The following is a 17,634-nucleotide window of genomic DNA, read 5'->3' as shown; positions in this document are numbered from 1 at the left end:
AGCATTGTGTGATGACTGGTTATTTTACACTTCTGCCACGTTATATTACATATATTAACACGATTCACTGCCCGACATGACGCCTGTATAGAGTATTTTTCCGAAGGAGTTACAAGCACCAGCGCGGCACTGGGGTGGAAGACCCGACTGCCACGCAGAGGGCGCGGGTTAAACTCCCATCCGATCCTATAAATTTGTTTCTCATTTAATTTTTTCTTATGTCACGCGATAGTGGACACTGGCGGCGGCGGACAACTATGGCGCCGAAATCAGCTGTTGTGGTCTCATAAGAGCTTCAACTGTAACAAACTTCAGCGCCGACAACGCCCTCTTCACTTTGGCCTGCGTGACAGGCGCACAAAAGCCGTTAATATAAATATCTCTGGTTGCCACTGTTTTCGTTTTTCGCACGATGTGAACGTATACTTGCTTTGGAATTCCTGCCTGAGGTACGCGCGCGCACTAATACTGTATTCAGAGATACGCTCACATTGCATGTGGTTAGTTGTTCCGGACTGCGAAGTTTTCTCGTGAACCGAAAAACGATTGAAAAAATTTTGGTTTCGCTCCGGAACGAAATAATCGATAAAGTTTCGGTTACGTTTTCGTTCCGGTCAAAAATATCGTTTTTTTCGTTTTTCGTTTTCGGTTTCCGTTCCGTTCCGACACTCTGGCTGTGATAAACGAACTTGCAATTTTATTTCTGGAACGAATACACCAAACGCAAAAACATACAAAACAGGTGGTTTATGTCTTGTGTTAATTGCACCAGAGGGTGGATTAAGCACAATGTAAATGGTTCTGCACGTTTTATGACGTGAACGAGGCAAGTTTCGCATCGCTTCACAACAAAGCCACATGTCAGTCACCCATAGACGTAAGGCGGCACTCGTGGTATGCTGAACCGAGCAGGCAGCTTTATCAGGAGGGCGTCGCATCCAGGACAGTAGGGGCGACCGAAACGGTTAAACAAGGCGTTCCGACTTCCAAAGAAACTTTCTGGTACCACCAAGGTGTCTGAAGGTGGGGTCTTCGTGACAGCTTTAGACGTAACCGGCAGGCTTCGAAGAGTTAAGTTATTCTGATATAGCTTCTCGTTCCCAGTGTTAGGCCTAGATTCGACCGTGGAAGCTTCTTGCGCGTTCACTGTGTCCAGTTCAGGCTGCGGACGGACAGATGAACTCGTTGGAGAGCTGGAGCTCGTGACGGCCACTGACGACGACGACCGTGTAATGAGCCATGGGGTAAACCTACGTACATAGACTGGTTTGTACCGCCTGGTTGCAGTGGTTGTAGTTGCAGTCGTGGTGTGCTCAGCGTCCTCGTGTTGAAGTTCGGGCACCGTAGACTGCGAAATCGATGTGTAACCGGTTGATGCAAGGTCTTCGGTCGAGCTGGCTTCGCGGTGAATGTCATCCACGCTCGGTGAAGCGTTGTTCAATTGTGCCGTGCTTCCAGCCAATGACTCGGCAGCATTGTGACGCATTGTTACAGTGGTGGCCGTCGGTGCAACTGAGGACGTCACATGGCCACTTTCTTCTGCAGCTTCGGCCGCAATGGAACTCATTGTTACAGTAGTGGTCGTCGGTGTACTTGAAGACGTCACGTGGCTTGTTTCTTCTGAAGCTTCGGCCGCAATCGAACTCATTGATATAGTACTGGCGGTCGGTGTACTTGAAAATGTAACATCACCTCTTTCTTCTGTAGCTTCGGCCGCAATGGAACTCATTGTTACAGTAGTGGTCGTCGGTGTACTTGAAGACGTCACATGACCGCTTTCTTCTGCAGCTTCGGCCGCAATCGAACTCATTGATATAGTACTCGCTGTTTGTGTACTTGAAGACGTAACTTGACCGGTTTCTTTCGTAGCTTCGGCTGCAATGGAACGCATTGTTACAGTACTGGCCATCGGTGCACTTGAAGACGTCCCTTGACCGGTTTCTTCTGTTGCTTCGCCCGCAATGAAACTCATTGTTACAGTAATGGCCGTCGGTGCAGCTGAAGACGTCACTTGAGCGGTTTCTTCTGTAGCTTCGGCCGCAGTGGAACTCATTGTTACAGTAGCGGTCATCGGTATACTTGAAGACGTCACATGACCGGTTTCTTCTGCAGCTTCGGCCGTAATCGAACTGATTGGTATAGTACTGGCTGTCGGTGTACTTGAAGACTTAACATGACCGCTTTTTTCTGCAGCTTCAGCCGCAGTCGAACTCATTGATATAGTACTGGCTGTCGGTGTACCTGAAGGCGTAACTTGAGCGGTTTCTTTCGTAGCTTCGGCTGCAATGGAACGCATTGTTACAGTACTGGGCGTCGGTGCACTTGAAGACGTCCCTTGACCGGCTTCTTCTGTAGCTTCAGCCGCAATGAAACCCATTGTTACAGTAATGGCTGTCGGTGCAGTTGAAGACGTCACTTGAGCGGTTCCTTCTGTAGCCTCGGCCGCAGTGGAACTCATTGTTACAGTAGTGGCCGTTGGTTTGATTGAAGACATCACCTGACTGGTTGCTTCTGTAGCTTGTGTGGTAGGTGTAGCTATCGTCGTCGAATCTGTCATAGGTTCTCTTACAGAGGAGACCCCGACGGTTGAGCTCGAAGTACTATTTGAAATAGAACCAACGGCTGTGTCTTCGAGACCTGCCCGTGTTACGAGAGCGTGAAGCAAGGTAGTGGCTGCCATACTGGTTGTCGAAAGCACGGTGTTTTCTGTTGCGTAGCCTGAGTCATCCGCTGTGGCGACAATGCTGTCCTCAGTAGTTGACTGATGCTCTTCGCTGGACGTTTGCGAGAACGTTGCGGAATCTACAGCTTCGGTTGTTACTGTTGACGGACCGTGGTCCGGAACAGGCGCAAGCATGTTGTTACCGAACATACCTGAATTAAACGCTAGTACCGAATTCTCATCAAGATCAAAGGGAGGTGTCGATGACGTAGTTGCCAATCCTATAGTTGTCAGCTGTGTGGTAGTTTCCGTTGTCTCAGGCGTGGCTTCACGGTTAACCACTGTGACTGTAACCAAACTTTCGCCATCAAGAGGTTGGGAACCGGACTGCGGCGAATCAGTGCGGCTGGTCGTCACGAGAGTTGTCCATCTTACACTATCATCTGCGTCTGCAACCATATTTGATGCGTCTTCAGCAGTACCTGAGTCAATCAACACAGCATCACTGGTTGTAAGAGAAAACAGAGTTGAAAGAGTTGCATTGTCATCAGTCGATGCCGTAGCTGGTGGACCGGTAGCGTCCGTGTTTGTTGTACCTTGATCTCCAAGCATCGACGTACGATCAACGACGTACGCGGCAGTTGTTAATTGACCAACAGTGGTCACATTTGTGGCAGAATCAGGTCTTACTTCATTTGAAAGCGCCGATGTGTCGTCGTCCACATATGCGACGGTGACTGGCTGACCGACCATGCTCGAGCTTGCGGATGCATCAAACTTAAGTTCGTTAGCAAGTGTCGACGTTTGATCGTGCGCAGTTCCCGATGAAAACGTTCGTGGCGTTGAATGGGCAGGTGTATCTGTCACGGTTCTTTCCGATGTCATTAACGCAGTTGACTCAGATGATACGGCACTTTCTTGGGCGACAGAGTGATCCTCTGCATGTAAGTCAGCCATGCCGGACGTCTCTGAATTCGTCGCTGATACCGAATTTTCCTCCGGATCAAAGAGATGTGTTAAAGGCGTACCTTTCATCGTCAACGGTGCGGTAATTTCCGTTGTCTCGGGCGTGGCTTCACTGTTAAACACGGTGACCGTCACGAAACTTTACCATCAGGAGGTTGTGTACCAGGCCGCAGTGCATCAGCACCACTGGTCGTCATGAGATGTTCCAGAGAGAAACCCGTTGTCTCTCGCGTTTGCGGCGTGGTCGTCATGTTATCTGTCGGAGCGTAGGTTGTGTTGTAGAGAACATTGTTCTCCTCGTACGGTGTGACTGTGTCTGGGGGCACTGTGGTCTCGTCGCTGCTTCCAAAGTACCTTTTCAGCGCCTCGCCCGGCCACCAACAGGCAACACTGTGTGGCGCGAAAGATGCCACACTTACAGCCAAGAGTGACGCTGTGACCACCTGCGTTAGAAAGAAACCGAATTTTTAGAGTGTTATCGCAGCAATATTGAAGCGCGAATTTATAGGCGCATCCATGCAGCACAGACACGATCCAGTAAAATAGAGTGCACCGTCTTGTAAACAATGCCTCTACTGCGAAGCCCAGCTGTCGCTGAGAAGCTACTTTCTTTTCACTTTTGCAAGCACTGTCATTGAGATGGCCGTGCAGTGAAGTGTTTCTCATTTCGCCATTTCCCCTTTTTCCTCACTTTCTTCCCCCTTCACCGCTGTTGAGATGTCATCCATCGGGACAGTTGCTACAGTTTTCGACTTTATAATTAATTTGTGAGGTGTTTTTCGGCCTACAGGGTGTTTCAACTAACTTGCATCAAGTATATTTTTCAATTTCGCGCACTCTAAAGAACAGCTGGAAAATACTTAAACAGAGCAGTTATCTCAGCATACACGAAACGAGACTACGTTGCCGAACAAGCGTTACAACTTTTCTATTGAATATTTTTCGCTGGGGTTATTTTTAATTATTAATTAGGCAATCTTTATTAATTAACCAGCTTGACGGATTTGCAGTTAACATAGAACAAATATTCCGACGTTTCAGGACAAGTGCTACAACTTTTGTACTGAAGGTTTTTCACTAGAGTTGCTAATTACAAAGTTAATAAAGCATTGTTTGTTAATTATCCAGCTTGGTGGGATCGAAGAAACATATCCTCACGTGCTGAATACGGCTCAGAACAATACTGGGCCAATATGACACGCGTAGCGCGTACGTTTCTTTTTTAATATTAGGCGCAAGCTAGGTGAAACAGCCCGCATAAACGTGCGACGGTAGTGCTTCAAGTGGCGTTGGACGGTAGACGGTACTGCAGCGATCTCATAAAAATTCCCGCATGCTCCGAGTCCCTTATTGAACTACATCTTGCGAACATACTGCGGAAAGCTATACACCACATCGCGAGGGCAACTTGCACCAACGCAGCTGGACAAGACCACGAGTACACCGTCGGTACAGATCTCTGTAAGGGCAAAGGTAGTCACGCCGATTCCTAAAGACGAGAAGCATAGCTTCATTTAGCAAGCAACATGTAAACCGAGCAGCGAAATACAGACGCGAGCGCTCATCGGTTTTCGCATTATATATATATGTATATGTGTGTATTATATGTGCGCTGTGACTCCTGCGTTGTGCATGAATTCAAGTGGTGTTTTGTCGTGGAATGCGTTATCATGTATCGAGCGGCCGTAGCTGGTCGCGACAGCTCCGAAGAAATTGATCACAGCCCTCTGCATGAAAAGAGGGCGACTGAGAAATGGCAAGTTCGCGCTCTGCTTCTAAGCACTCCTTGACGCGCACGATTGCACTATTTGGCTGAGATGTTCATAACAGTGTCTGCTATCCGCGGGATTTGTTTGCTCACCAAGCCCGAGGGGTGGTTCATGAGCCCTGGGCAAGTCTGCATCATACACACACCTAGAGGTACATTTACAGCGCAAACGTAAAGACGCACCACAAAGAAAGAAACGACACACACAAGCGCTGACTATCAACTGACTTTATTAAGGCGATTGTCAATGCATTTATACCTACAAGGCAGCCTTACCGCACATGCGCCACGCAATCAACATAAAAACAAAACTATAACAAGGTGGAAACAAAGAATCGGTGTATTACATACGCGATGAAATGAAATCAAACTCAGATGAGTGCAGAGACAGAGACGTGTCGCTTATGCAAAGATGAGCCCTTTTTCTGATATGATAGGCTTCTAATGCCAGCCGCGCATGCTCATTGTGGCTCCTGCCAAGGATCGACGTCCCTTCAAATCGTGCCTCACAATTACAGCAAGCGTTAATGTGAGCCACAAGATGGGCTCCTTTATCTGCATTCTTGTTAATCTTCTGCGCGTGTTCCCTGAGCCGCTCGTTGACGCATCTTCCAGTTTGACCGACATAGGTCTTACCACACGAGAGCGGGATGGCATAAACCACGCCGACGGTACACGGGACGTAGGTCACACCGTGTCGTATTTGGCATCCTTCTCTGCTCAAACCGCAGGAGCATAGCTTGGAAAGCTTGTTCGGGGCAGACAACGCCATAGAGCCTGCCTGCCACTTTCTTGAGCTGATCCGGTGCATATGCGGGACCACCACAGGCCTCACTTTGTCCCGAACGGCTTCCGCCCTCTTGGTGGTTTTCCTTTTCTGGATTAGCGTTTCAGCCACTGCAGTCAAAAGCGACTTGGGGAACCCTGCAGCCAAAAGTCGGCTGATCTGATTAGTGAAGCTATCTTGCATTTTGTGAGTGCACGATTTTCTAAGAGCCGATTCGCATAGCAGACATCGCAATTCCTCTTTTTACAATTTTAGAATGAGCAGACTTAAAAGGTAAAAGGTCCTTATTAGCCCGTGGTTGATAAGACCAACACACATGGTGTTCACAAAATTCAAGCCTTAGTTCTAAAAACTGTAAAACACCATTCCGCGGGAGCTCAAATGTAAAAACAAGACCTCGTCCGTGTCGGTTAAAATCATCTAAAATCTTAGTCACCGAGTCCTGGTAGGAGGAGTCTAGAGATAATAAAACCAAAAAATCGTCGACGTACCTAAAAACCTTTAAAATCTTCTTCGTGCTAAAACCTTTGCTTAAGGAGCATCCCACGTTTGCCAAAAAAATATCTACAAGGATAGGAGCAAGACAGGAACCGATACATATGCCATTACGCTGCAAATATGGCTGGTCATTAAAAACGATAAAAGTGACCTTAAGATAAAGTTTCTGTGAGCAATTTTTTGAGCCTTTTAGAGTTTTGCAAGATAGCTTCACTAATCAGATCAGCCGACTTTTGGCTGCAGGGTTCCCCAAGTCGCTTTTGACTGCAGTGGCTGAAACGCTAATCCAGAAAAGGAAAACCACCAAGAGGGCGGAAGCCGTTCGGGACAAAGTGAGGCCTGTGGTGGTCCCGCATATGCACCGGATCAGCTCAAGAAAGTGGCAGGCAGGCTCTATGGCGTTGTCTGCCCCGAACAAGCTTTCCAAGCTATGCTCCTGCGGTTTGAGCAGAGAAGGATGCCAAATACGACACGGTGTGACCTACGTCCCGTGTACCGTCGGCGTGGTTTATGCCATCCCGCTCTCGTGTGGTAAGACCTATGTCGGTCAAACTGGAAGATGCGTCAACGAGCGGCTCAGGGAACACGCGCAGAAGATTAACAAGAATGCAGATAAAGGAGCCCATCTTGTGGCTCACATTAACGCTTGCTGTAATTGTGAGGCACGATTTGAAGGGACGTCGATCCTTGGCAGGAGCCACAATGAGCATGCGCGGCTGGCATTAGAAGCCTATCATATCAGAAAAAGGGCTCATCTTTGCATAAGCGACACGTCTCTGTCTCTGCACTCATCTGAGTTTGATTTCATTTCATCGCGTATGTAATACACCGATTCTTTGTTTCCACCTTGTTATAGTTTTGTTTTTATGTTGATTGCGTGGCGCATGTGCAGTAAGGCTGCCTTGGAGGTATAAATGCATTGACAATCGCCTTAATAAAGTCAGTTGATAGTCAGCGCTTGTGTGTGTCGTTTCTTTCTTTGTGGTGCGTCTTTACGTTTGCGCTGTAAATGTACCTCTAGGATTATGAACCAACTAGGCCCAAAAGAAGTTTTACTGAAGATCATACACACACACACACACAAAAAAAAAGAAAATGAAAAGAAAGCTGCAGCAAAACAATAAAGAGACTGTACACTCTGCTTGTCGTTATGACCCGAAGCACACAGTTCACACGTGTGATATGCAAAACCGCTAACAGCTGTACGGCATCTGTAACTATGGCTTTAACTTCCCGAAAACGGTGCAGTAGGTTGTGGGGAATGTCAAGTCAATGTGGGCTCTGGACAGGCACGTAGCCAGAATTTTTTTTCGGGGGGGGGGGGGGGCCCAAGGCCTAATTGTTCGAAAGAAAGTACTTCCATGGCAAAAATAAAACAAAAGTTGCCCGGGAATATAGAAGGCCGGACGAATTTCGGGGGGGGGGGGGGCCGGGCCCCCCGCCCCCCCCCCCCCCTTGCCTACGTGCCTGGCTCTGGATTAATTTTGACTACCTGGTTGTTAACGCCACAAGCACCACCACCACCACCCATTGGCGTAGGCAGAAATTTTTTTCGGGAGGGGGGAAGGGGGGGTCACCTCTTGATCCGACATGGGGTCTGGACAGATCCTATGGGGAAAAAAATTTGGGGGGGGGGCACGGGCCCGGTGTGCCACCCCCTGGCTACGCCATTGCCACCACTGCTCCAGCGCCGACCAGCGCAAACGTCACAACTGAGCTAGCACCATGGCGGGTACCTATAATGGCTGTAACGAAATGCTGAAGCAACGAATAACGAATGTCCAGGACCAGCTGGCGGACCTATAAGAACACTGTATCATGTACAGCATAGAAGCGCAAAACCTATTGACAGTACGTTGAAAATGACGTAAACATGCGTCTTCTAGGTTGCGCGCTTCTCTGTTCTGCTAGCATGAAACAGCCATAAGTCCTACTAGCACTGATTCAAACTTGCGCAATCGACTGTCAACACAGAAATCCTGAAGCCCACCTTCATCGTTGCACTTTTCCGGCGACTCGCCTCCGCTGACTCAGCAAGCACGCGCGGCTACTTCCAAGCGTACCTGGTCCCGTCTCGCATGGGCACTTCTCACTCGAACACTGCTGCAGCCCGTGCTCGTGCGCGGTGCGCCGAAACCTTAACTACGTGTCCCGATCATTCGTCACACGGTCTCCATAGAAAACGGAGGCGACAGCGGAAACTTCAAGCGGGCAAACTACGACTGCAACCCCACCGCTACCACAACGGCTTGAATGCGACGGTTCTTCGCGAAAGACCACGCGCCTACCACAATGCGAAACGCAAGCACGGGAAGGAAAATAAATAAATAAATAAAAGAGGCTCCCGCGAAACTTCTCGGAAGCCTCCCCAGGCGATCGCTTTTGTGCGCGGCGTCTTCTGTCCACCTGAAGAGGAAAGCGCGCGAAGACGACGCGTTGTGCACGCCCACATTTCTTCACGTCGTTCTTCTTTTGCGTGTTTCTTTTTTCTTTTTTAATCTGCTTTCCATTTTGTGCGGTACGGAGGAAACGGCTTCTTTCTGCTGTGCGGTGTACTGCAAGAGCATTCGTTCAGCCCCGATTCCGTTGCTTGGACAAGTTTGAAATTCGCGTCATTTTCGTTGAGAACTTTGAAAGTCTCTGTACGTTTGTAAATGGGAAAAACAGCGCAATAGGAGACTAAGCACAGGCGAAGGAACACACATGACGAGCGCTGACTAAGGTTTTATTGCTTCGATGCAATGTAAAGGAAAAGTAGCGGAAAACCAACGACACGTGAACTCTCAAACCTTCGTCACGACACATTTTGTTCTGTTTTTTCCCATGTACAAATGTGTGACCAGCAAGCCCAAGAAACCACATCTCTGTACTTGATCGATTCAGCGTCAACTCACAAAGCCACTCTGACCTCGCGTAGTAGTTGATTTATAATTAATCAATAAAAGAGACGAAATACGGGGACAGAATGAACCATAACGCCCAACAGCACAATCAAATTATCAATCTCCATCTTTGTTGCTTCTTCTTTTCTCATTCTTTTTTTTTAAGAGTAACGGTTACGTGTAATATTGATACTTGGGCATCACTTGCCCAATTAGTGCAACGCTGTCAGATGAAGGCTGCTTCGCCATCCGCCGAGCTGGCTTAGCAAGTACGGCATTGCGTTGCTGCAGCAGGAGGGCGCCGGTTCGATTCCCGGCCACGGGAGCCGCATTTTGATGGGGGCGAAATGCAGAGAAAACTTGTGTACTTAAATAGGATGCAGGTTGTGGAACTCCAGTCGGTGAAAATTATTCCGTGTTCCCCTACAACAGCGTGTTTCATAATCACATCATCACTTTTGCACGTATAACACCTGTATTCATAATCAGAGGCAGTTTATTCATGTCAATAAACGGTCATAATTACATTATATGTATATACAAAAAAAAAAGGTCCCGTGGTTAGAAACTGTAATAGGGCCGTCTTCGCATGATGACAAGAATTATTAATACAAAAAACAGCGGCAATATGTAATATTTGCGATAACAAAAACTATTGAGAGACATGGAACAAAAAATACGGTGGTTGGATGCATTAAACAAGTACAGTACTACGGGTGAATCAATACTAGCGAAAGATGTAAAGGTACATTTTTAAAAGAGGAATACGAAAATTGAAATCAATTGTTCGCGCCGACCTGGAGTGTTTTTGAGTCGTTTCAAGCGGCTACAGTTCGGAAATCGATAGTGTGCTGCGCGTGATGTGACCATCCATTGGTGCTTAGCGGGACCTCCAGTCGCGTTCAACTTCTGCCACTTTTGGACCACAATAAAGTTCTCACTCACTCTAACCATCGTGCTCAGACAAGTGGAGTACATGGCCTGCAGGAAGGCAAAGACGGAACCGATCGCGCGTAACCAAAAACAGACGCCCTACATGTAAACAACGCTGAAAGGACTGCATCAGCCTGCTCTTTATGTATAGACGGGCACTTAGAGTGACTGCAGTAAATAGCCTATAGAGAACTCACCAGAATAGGAAGGTATATATAGAAGAGAGAAATAAACAACCTTCCGTCGCTTCGGCCATCTTTTTAAACATGGCGAAACTTCACCCTCAGGGACGGCAAACGACTGTCTTGCTGAAGTGAAGGCTTACTGAAACGGAACTCACAACAATCTTCATTTCGCGCCTCACACGTTGAGAATATCCTCCGAAAAGTTACTTCGCCTGAGCAAGCGGTATCACTGTACCATGAAGTTAGATTATGCCTCTTTTATCGCGTAATTTTTATCGCAGCTAAGGAAAAAGAAAAGACGGAATGTCCCGATAACTGTGGTTGACGTTTACATTTATAGCTTCGGCTGCAGACCCGAAGGTCGTGGGTAAGATCCCGGCCATGGCGGTCACGTTTCGGTGGAGGCGAAGTGCTAGAGGCCCGGTGCGATGTCAGTGCACGTTAAAGAACACCAGATGGTCCAAATCTGTGTAGCCCTCCGCCACGGCGTGCCTCATAATAATATCGTGGTTTTGCCCGTGAAACTCGGTACATTATTATTATTATTATTATTATTATTATTATTATTATTATTATTATTATTATTATTATTATTATTATTATTATTATTATATTATTATTATTATTATTATTATTATTATTATTATTATTATTACAGCTAATGCTAAAAAAGAAATAAAAAGCTCTTAAAATGGTTCACTAACACTCGCGTTTTCGGAGGTTAGCCCCAGAAGGCCGAAACATTATTCGCCATCAAGAAAAATTAGAAAATGTTCGCCTTTAGTTTTGGTCACGGAGAGTACACTCGTAAAAAGAAAAAGAGAAACAGAATTGTTTTAAGTAGTAAAAGCCTAATTAGTATATGTACTATATATTTTTTGGTATTGAAGTTATCGGTTTGCAAAACTATACCCACAACTGAAATGTATATCCTGGCTTTCAACGACGCTTCTACGTATGTTGAGTTTGTGACTTTGCCAGAGCAAAAGATTAATTCCATTGTTTTAAATTCGTCGTGCATCAAGACTCACACGTTCAACTTCTCCATGGAGTTAAGACGCAGCAACAACAACAAAAGAAAGAATGGAGGTTGTGACTGAAGACCCTGTACGGTAACGTTGTTAGAAGCATAAGGACAAAGCGGTGAAAAAAGAAAAAAGAAAAGCACCTTCAACGTACAGTCAGGAGCAACACGAAAAGGGAAGAGCGCGGTGTCGGAATGAAGCCACCCTCGCGTTGGTGAGGTATAGACCGTCGAGGCTGGTAGGCCTGGATAGTGATACAACAATCAGTATGGTGTTTGTCTTGTAATGTATGTGGCCGAGCCTATGAAAGCGGCTGTGACTGGCTCGTCCTCGCTCACTGAGGCAATTGAGATAAGAAATGCCTTTCCTAAGCCTGGTGCGAATGTGAATATCATTTTTCGTTGAGTATTCCTCCGTTCTGCTTGCTGAATAATAGAAATACACTTTTGCTTGACGGAGGCGAAATGATAGAGGCCCACCACAGCCACAATGACGTACTTAGCCTGCGTATTTTTTCCAAACCACTTTACAGACCTGGCGTGCAGTGGTAGAATACATTAAAGCTTGGGTTCGATTCCTGCTGGGACCCCTTTCCAGGTCAACGCTGTGTGGTTTTCCTTAACGCTCTAAATTACCAAAGTCTGTTGTCACCCTTCCTGGGTAGATATAAATTGTCCCTCCACTACGCCGTCCCTCATAATCATCTCGTGGTTTTGAAATCTTACCCCCCCATGACGTAAAAGTTAAGGAGGCCATGAGAGCCGACAATTAAATTAATTATAGAAACGCCCAAAGTAAATTCGCTAAGAAATGCCAAAAAGAATGGAGGTTCGCGCTTGCATAAGGACAACTGGAAAAAAGAAAAGCACCTATAGGCCGAAAAGGGAACGCGGAATTCGCGTTCACAACAATTACTTGAATGTAACCTTTAAAAGGTAATTTCAGTGTTGCCTCTCATATTGCTCACGGCTGTACTTTAAATTAATTATTAAATTACCAATTTCGTGGGGTATAGGCTAACCTTTAAAAGGTAATTTCTTTGCCTCTCAGCGGTGTTCATAGCGGTGTTCATAATCGTTATCCTGGAGGCACCGAAGCGCGCCTCGCCCATCTGACCTTGGCGAGCGTCAAGTGCAACGTCGGGTAGGAAGGGTATTATTTCGTGAAAAACCTTCGCCGGCGTTTCGACTTCCCGCTCGCGTCTCAATGTCTGGTGTGAACAGTCGTCCAAGGGGCAGAAAGCGCTCTCCTCAGCGGAAGTCTGTACGTGTGGCGATGCGACGGTTTGAGAAACAATAACTCGACGCCAAAAGACGATGAAGCAGGGGAAAATATACGGAGGAAGTCACCGTTCTCTTTTATTTTTAAGGTGAAAGCCTCAGATGCCTGATCACTCGCGAAAATTGACCGTCGGCGTCCCGCAGCGCCGATGTCAACGCGAGTGATTCGAAAAATCATCATCACGTGATGAGGCCATCGTATTAGATCATCATGACGACACTGTGACGTCATCATGACGTCATCGGATGACATCGTCGCTCGGATAAAGGTGCGCCGATCACGGAGGCGCTGCACAACTACGTGAAATGCGGAAAGCTTCCAATACCTCCGATCCTGTATGCAGTGCAAAACTACGCTGGATGCGGAAAGCTTTCGGAGGCGTACGGGGGAAGATTAATAGATCGACTGAGAAAAAGAAGATGGCTTTCGCCTTCGAGTAGTCTTAGGGGTATGCATAAAGAAGCTTGTGAGTTCTTTGTTTTTTTTTTTCTCTTTATTTAAGCGATAGATAGTTTGGACTTGAGAGAGAAATCATACTTTTAAATAAATTAAGATAAGTTAAATAACATTGGAATGAAGAAATTTTGTCGCCGGTGCAGGGGAGTCAATTCCCCGACATCCATACGACAGTTGCGATAATTTTGTGTACAGAACACCGTCTAGTGTGTTTTGCACACACAACCGTTTGTATTTAGGATGTCCAGAGTGCGTTGTGTACAGTTTCGTAAATTGTGCGTTTGGTCATCCCTATACAGACAAGAAACTCATTTGTAAGACAAGAAACTCAATTGATCGCATTGAAAACAACGTATATCGTTCGCTATTTAACAAAGTAGTTTTGTCAGACGGTTTAGATATAACGTAAGTTTTCGGCTATTCCACGCATGCATACTCGGGGCCTCTGAGGCTAGCAACTTTAGCAGAAATCTAAAGAAAGTCCACCGCAGCAGAATTCATCTATACATGTCATTTCGCGTCAAACATTCTAGTAACAGAACCGCCATTGTGTGCGCGTCCTGCGTTCCAGTCGCGCGCGCAAGAAATTAACACTAACTGCTATGCCATCTGTTGTGGCCAGCGGTTGCGAGGCTGCCCACACATAGAAGCCGAATTCTGATGTCGATGTGCTTGAGAGGGCAACAAGGTGGCGAGTCACGACTGTGGGCTAGTTGGTAGACGTTCATGTTTAACTATTTGCTTTAAGTCCACCGAAGACGCGCACAATGCAAATGGATCGACAGGACAGCGCTTATTCAATGGAAGTGGACGGGTAAGCGCTGACCTGTCCATTCCCATTGCCCACGTCTTCGGTGCGCTTAATACAAATATTTAAATTTAAAAGGTAGTTCGCGGCAACCCGATAAGGTTTCATAACACAGGTTCGGAACAAATGTAGCGGATCTCAGTAGACATGTCGTGCACAAAGACCTTGCAACTGACGTCTAGAGCTGGAAAAGTACGACTCAACTATGTTTTATTTGGAATGACGTTTTTCCAGATAGCCACTAATGAAATACTATCACCCAGGATAACCTGGGAAGTTATGGATGGATGGATGCAAAACTTTTTTGAAAAATCCTAAGGAGCGCGGGCCGCTCCCACGTTGGTACAGTCAGGCCAAGCCCGACCGTTATATCTTTTTTTTTTAGATGCGAAGTATCTTAAGGCGGAGCTCAATCCGGTGGTGGTGGTGGTTTGCGACGTGACCACCCTTACTGCGCATGCGCATACCCTCTCCACACACCTCCTCTCCACTCACCCTCTCCCATCTCCCTCTCCACTTCCCCTCTCCCCTTCCACTCTCCCTCTCCCCTCCCCCTTTCAACTCTTCCTCTGAAACGCGGGCTAGACATGCCGAAATTCTCTCCTGCGCAACGCCGCGATGAGCTCGAGCGCATGCGCGTCCCCTCCGCTTCTCTCTCCTCTCCCACACTGCCCCCCTCTCGCCCGCCTGTCGACCGCGTTCCCCGCTCGCCCTGTGAGAATTAACGGCCAGTAGATGGAAGATACGACGCGCGTAGCGTCCCTCTTCGCGTTCCACGACGCGAGGTCGGTAGCATGCCCAAGGAACGCCAACGGAACGCGATCGTGCAAGTGCTCCGGCTTCGCATCGCCTCATGGTCCCCTTTAGCGAGAGATGGTGTAATTTTTTCATTACTGTAATACCCAAACATCGGCTTAAAGGGCCCCTCACCAGGTTTGACAATTTTGAGCGAACGAGCGCAATGCATACACTGGGCGTTCACGATCACGTCTGCCAAAATTTGCAACGCTACGCGCCGCGGAAATGGGTCAAATTTCAAGGTGAACGCTGCTTGCCCTTCTTCTCGCGGGCGCGCGCTTTAGAGAATGAGGGGATGACGTACATGAGAAAATGGCCCTACGTAGATGGTAGTCTGTGACGTCGCTCCTCTACGTAGACGACTGTGTTCTGACGTCGCCAACAGTAGCACGTGACGCTGCGATAATTATTTGACACGACATGTGTAGTTTGTGTAATTTGTTGCTTGAATAGATTAATAAAACTTGAGAGAAATAATTAGACACACAAAGGGAATGTGTGCGTCTTTTTCATTTTTTTTTTCGTGAATTGCAGCGACATGCGGGGCTAATGTGCCTCCCTTTCCCATGCGTTCGTGTCGCCGCGGTTAGCGCATCGAGCAGACGCCAGCCCTGGAAACGAAAGTAATGTTCTAGCGCGTTCGAGCACTCATTATGCTCGTTCATTCTACCGCGTCCAAGGAAACGTTAATGAGGCACTGGCTCATGATACCGCCACTCTCGTGCCCGTACAAATGTCTCAATTTTCATGCTCGTGCCGCAGAGACAGGCAGTACACCACAGAGAACGCCGACAAAAAGCCCATGGCCGCTACATAAAAAAAAGGTAGCGGCCGTGCAACGCCGCTCGCGTGCTCCGGCTGGCTCGGGCACGTCATGCGCATGACGTGTTCATGCGTTCATGCGTATGTGTCAAGTGAAGAGGGCAGGGAAGGGATTTGGCTTGCGAAGGCTACACGGGGCGAGTGGCAAGGGTTTGAAACTCGCCTCCTCGCATCATGGTTTCGCGCCGCTACAAATTATTGTTTTTCTCAGCTCGTAATGAACCGATTTGAAAAATTCTTGCGGCATACTGATCTTCATTCGGCACACAACAACTTCCAGCGTCTAACTAAAATTTGCTATGTGGCCTGGTGACGGGCCCTTTAACAAAACTCACGACATAGCGTTTCTTTCTCTTTTTTTTTTTTTTCTGCAAGTTATGGTGAGGTTTGACAGTTCAAGATCTTCCTCACACGCACGTCAAAGATTTCGTTTATCACGTGTAAGCCGCCGCGGTGGTTTATGGTTATGGAGCATGACTGCTGACCCAAAGGTCGCGGGAACGAATCCCGGTCCCGGCGGCCGCATTTCGATTGAAGCAAAATGCTAGAGGCCCGTGTGCTTACATTTAGGTGCACGTTAAAGAACCCCAGGAGATGAAATTTTTCGAGCCCTCTACTGCGGCGTCTCTCATAATTATATCGTGGTTTTTGGACGTGAAACCCCAACAATTACTATTGCGTTAAAAGAGACGCCTTAAATTGGCTAAAAATGCCGCACAGACAGCGGTGCCACCATTTTTCCTCTGCTGACGATAATAGCAGAACGCGCCCGATATCTGCACATACATCGGCACGCGGCTAGCGGCGGCTGCGATTTTAATTTTAGCCTCCCCGATGATGTCCTCGACATTCTCGCCTCATCCAGGAATAACCGATCATCTTTAACCGCGCTCGCTGACGGGACGCCATTGGCGGGCCAGAAATACACCTTTGGCCAGGAACCGGATCGGAAGCACCCTGAACTTTCCTTCTTCCGCGCCGACCCTTATACATCACGGCCGAGGTTCCTCCAACCCATCGGTAAACCGAAACCAGACAGCGTAAACTATTCTGGCGTTACTGTATTGATTACCGTGAGGCTCAATAGCATCCGCCTCTGAGACGCGGCGGTGACAAATACAGTCCGTGACGACCTAAGAATTGCAAATAACCTCGGGCTACAGTCAGCGAAAACTTCATAATACAGTGACAGGTACCGCTGTCAGAGAGAAAGATAGAAACAATAAACTTGATTTGCACCAGTAGTATGGTTCTGCAGAACGCTCGTGAATGGGTCCTCAGTCTAGCACTCCCGCGGTCTTAACTTACCGGCGTACCTCCAGTTGCCAACCGCACAACCCAGCCTCCCACTGCCCCGGTGTAGCATGGTGCACGATGGGCGCTGCCTTTGTATGATGATGATGATGCTCCTAGGATGATTGGCACCTACCCACTCGGGGGGATCGGCCAGGAGTCGGGCGGATCATATAGTCTGATATTTGTAAGTGCTAATACAGGTTACAGAGTCAATTAGAATGAAGAGTTGTTTTTAATTAATACCAGTTTTAGCCTAGACCATGTTGCATAAACTCGCGAGTGACCAAGGACCGTGATCTCATAATGACATAATTTAAAAATTATTAGCGGTTGATGTGTCGAATAAGACGATTTGATTTGCACATTTGCTCTATAGCACTGCATATATTCCCGTCCGAGTGCCCCAGCACACAAGCCCCAAATGACAACAGAACAGTCGAAGTAACTGGCAGACCAAGGTGGTGGTG

This window comes from Rhipicephalus sanguineus, chromosome 4 (genome assembly GCF_013339695.2).
Source record: "Rhipicephalus sanguineus isolate Rsan-2018 chromosome 4, BIME_Rsan_1.4, whole genome shotgun sequence".
Lineage (NCBI taxonomy): Eukaryota > Metazoa > Arthropoda > Arachnida > Ixodida > Ixodidae > Rhipicephalus > Rhipicephalus sanguineus.
Note: the sequence above shows the minus strand (reverse complement) of the source record.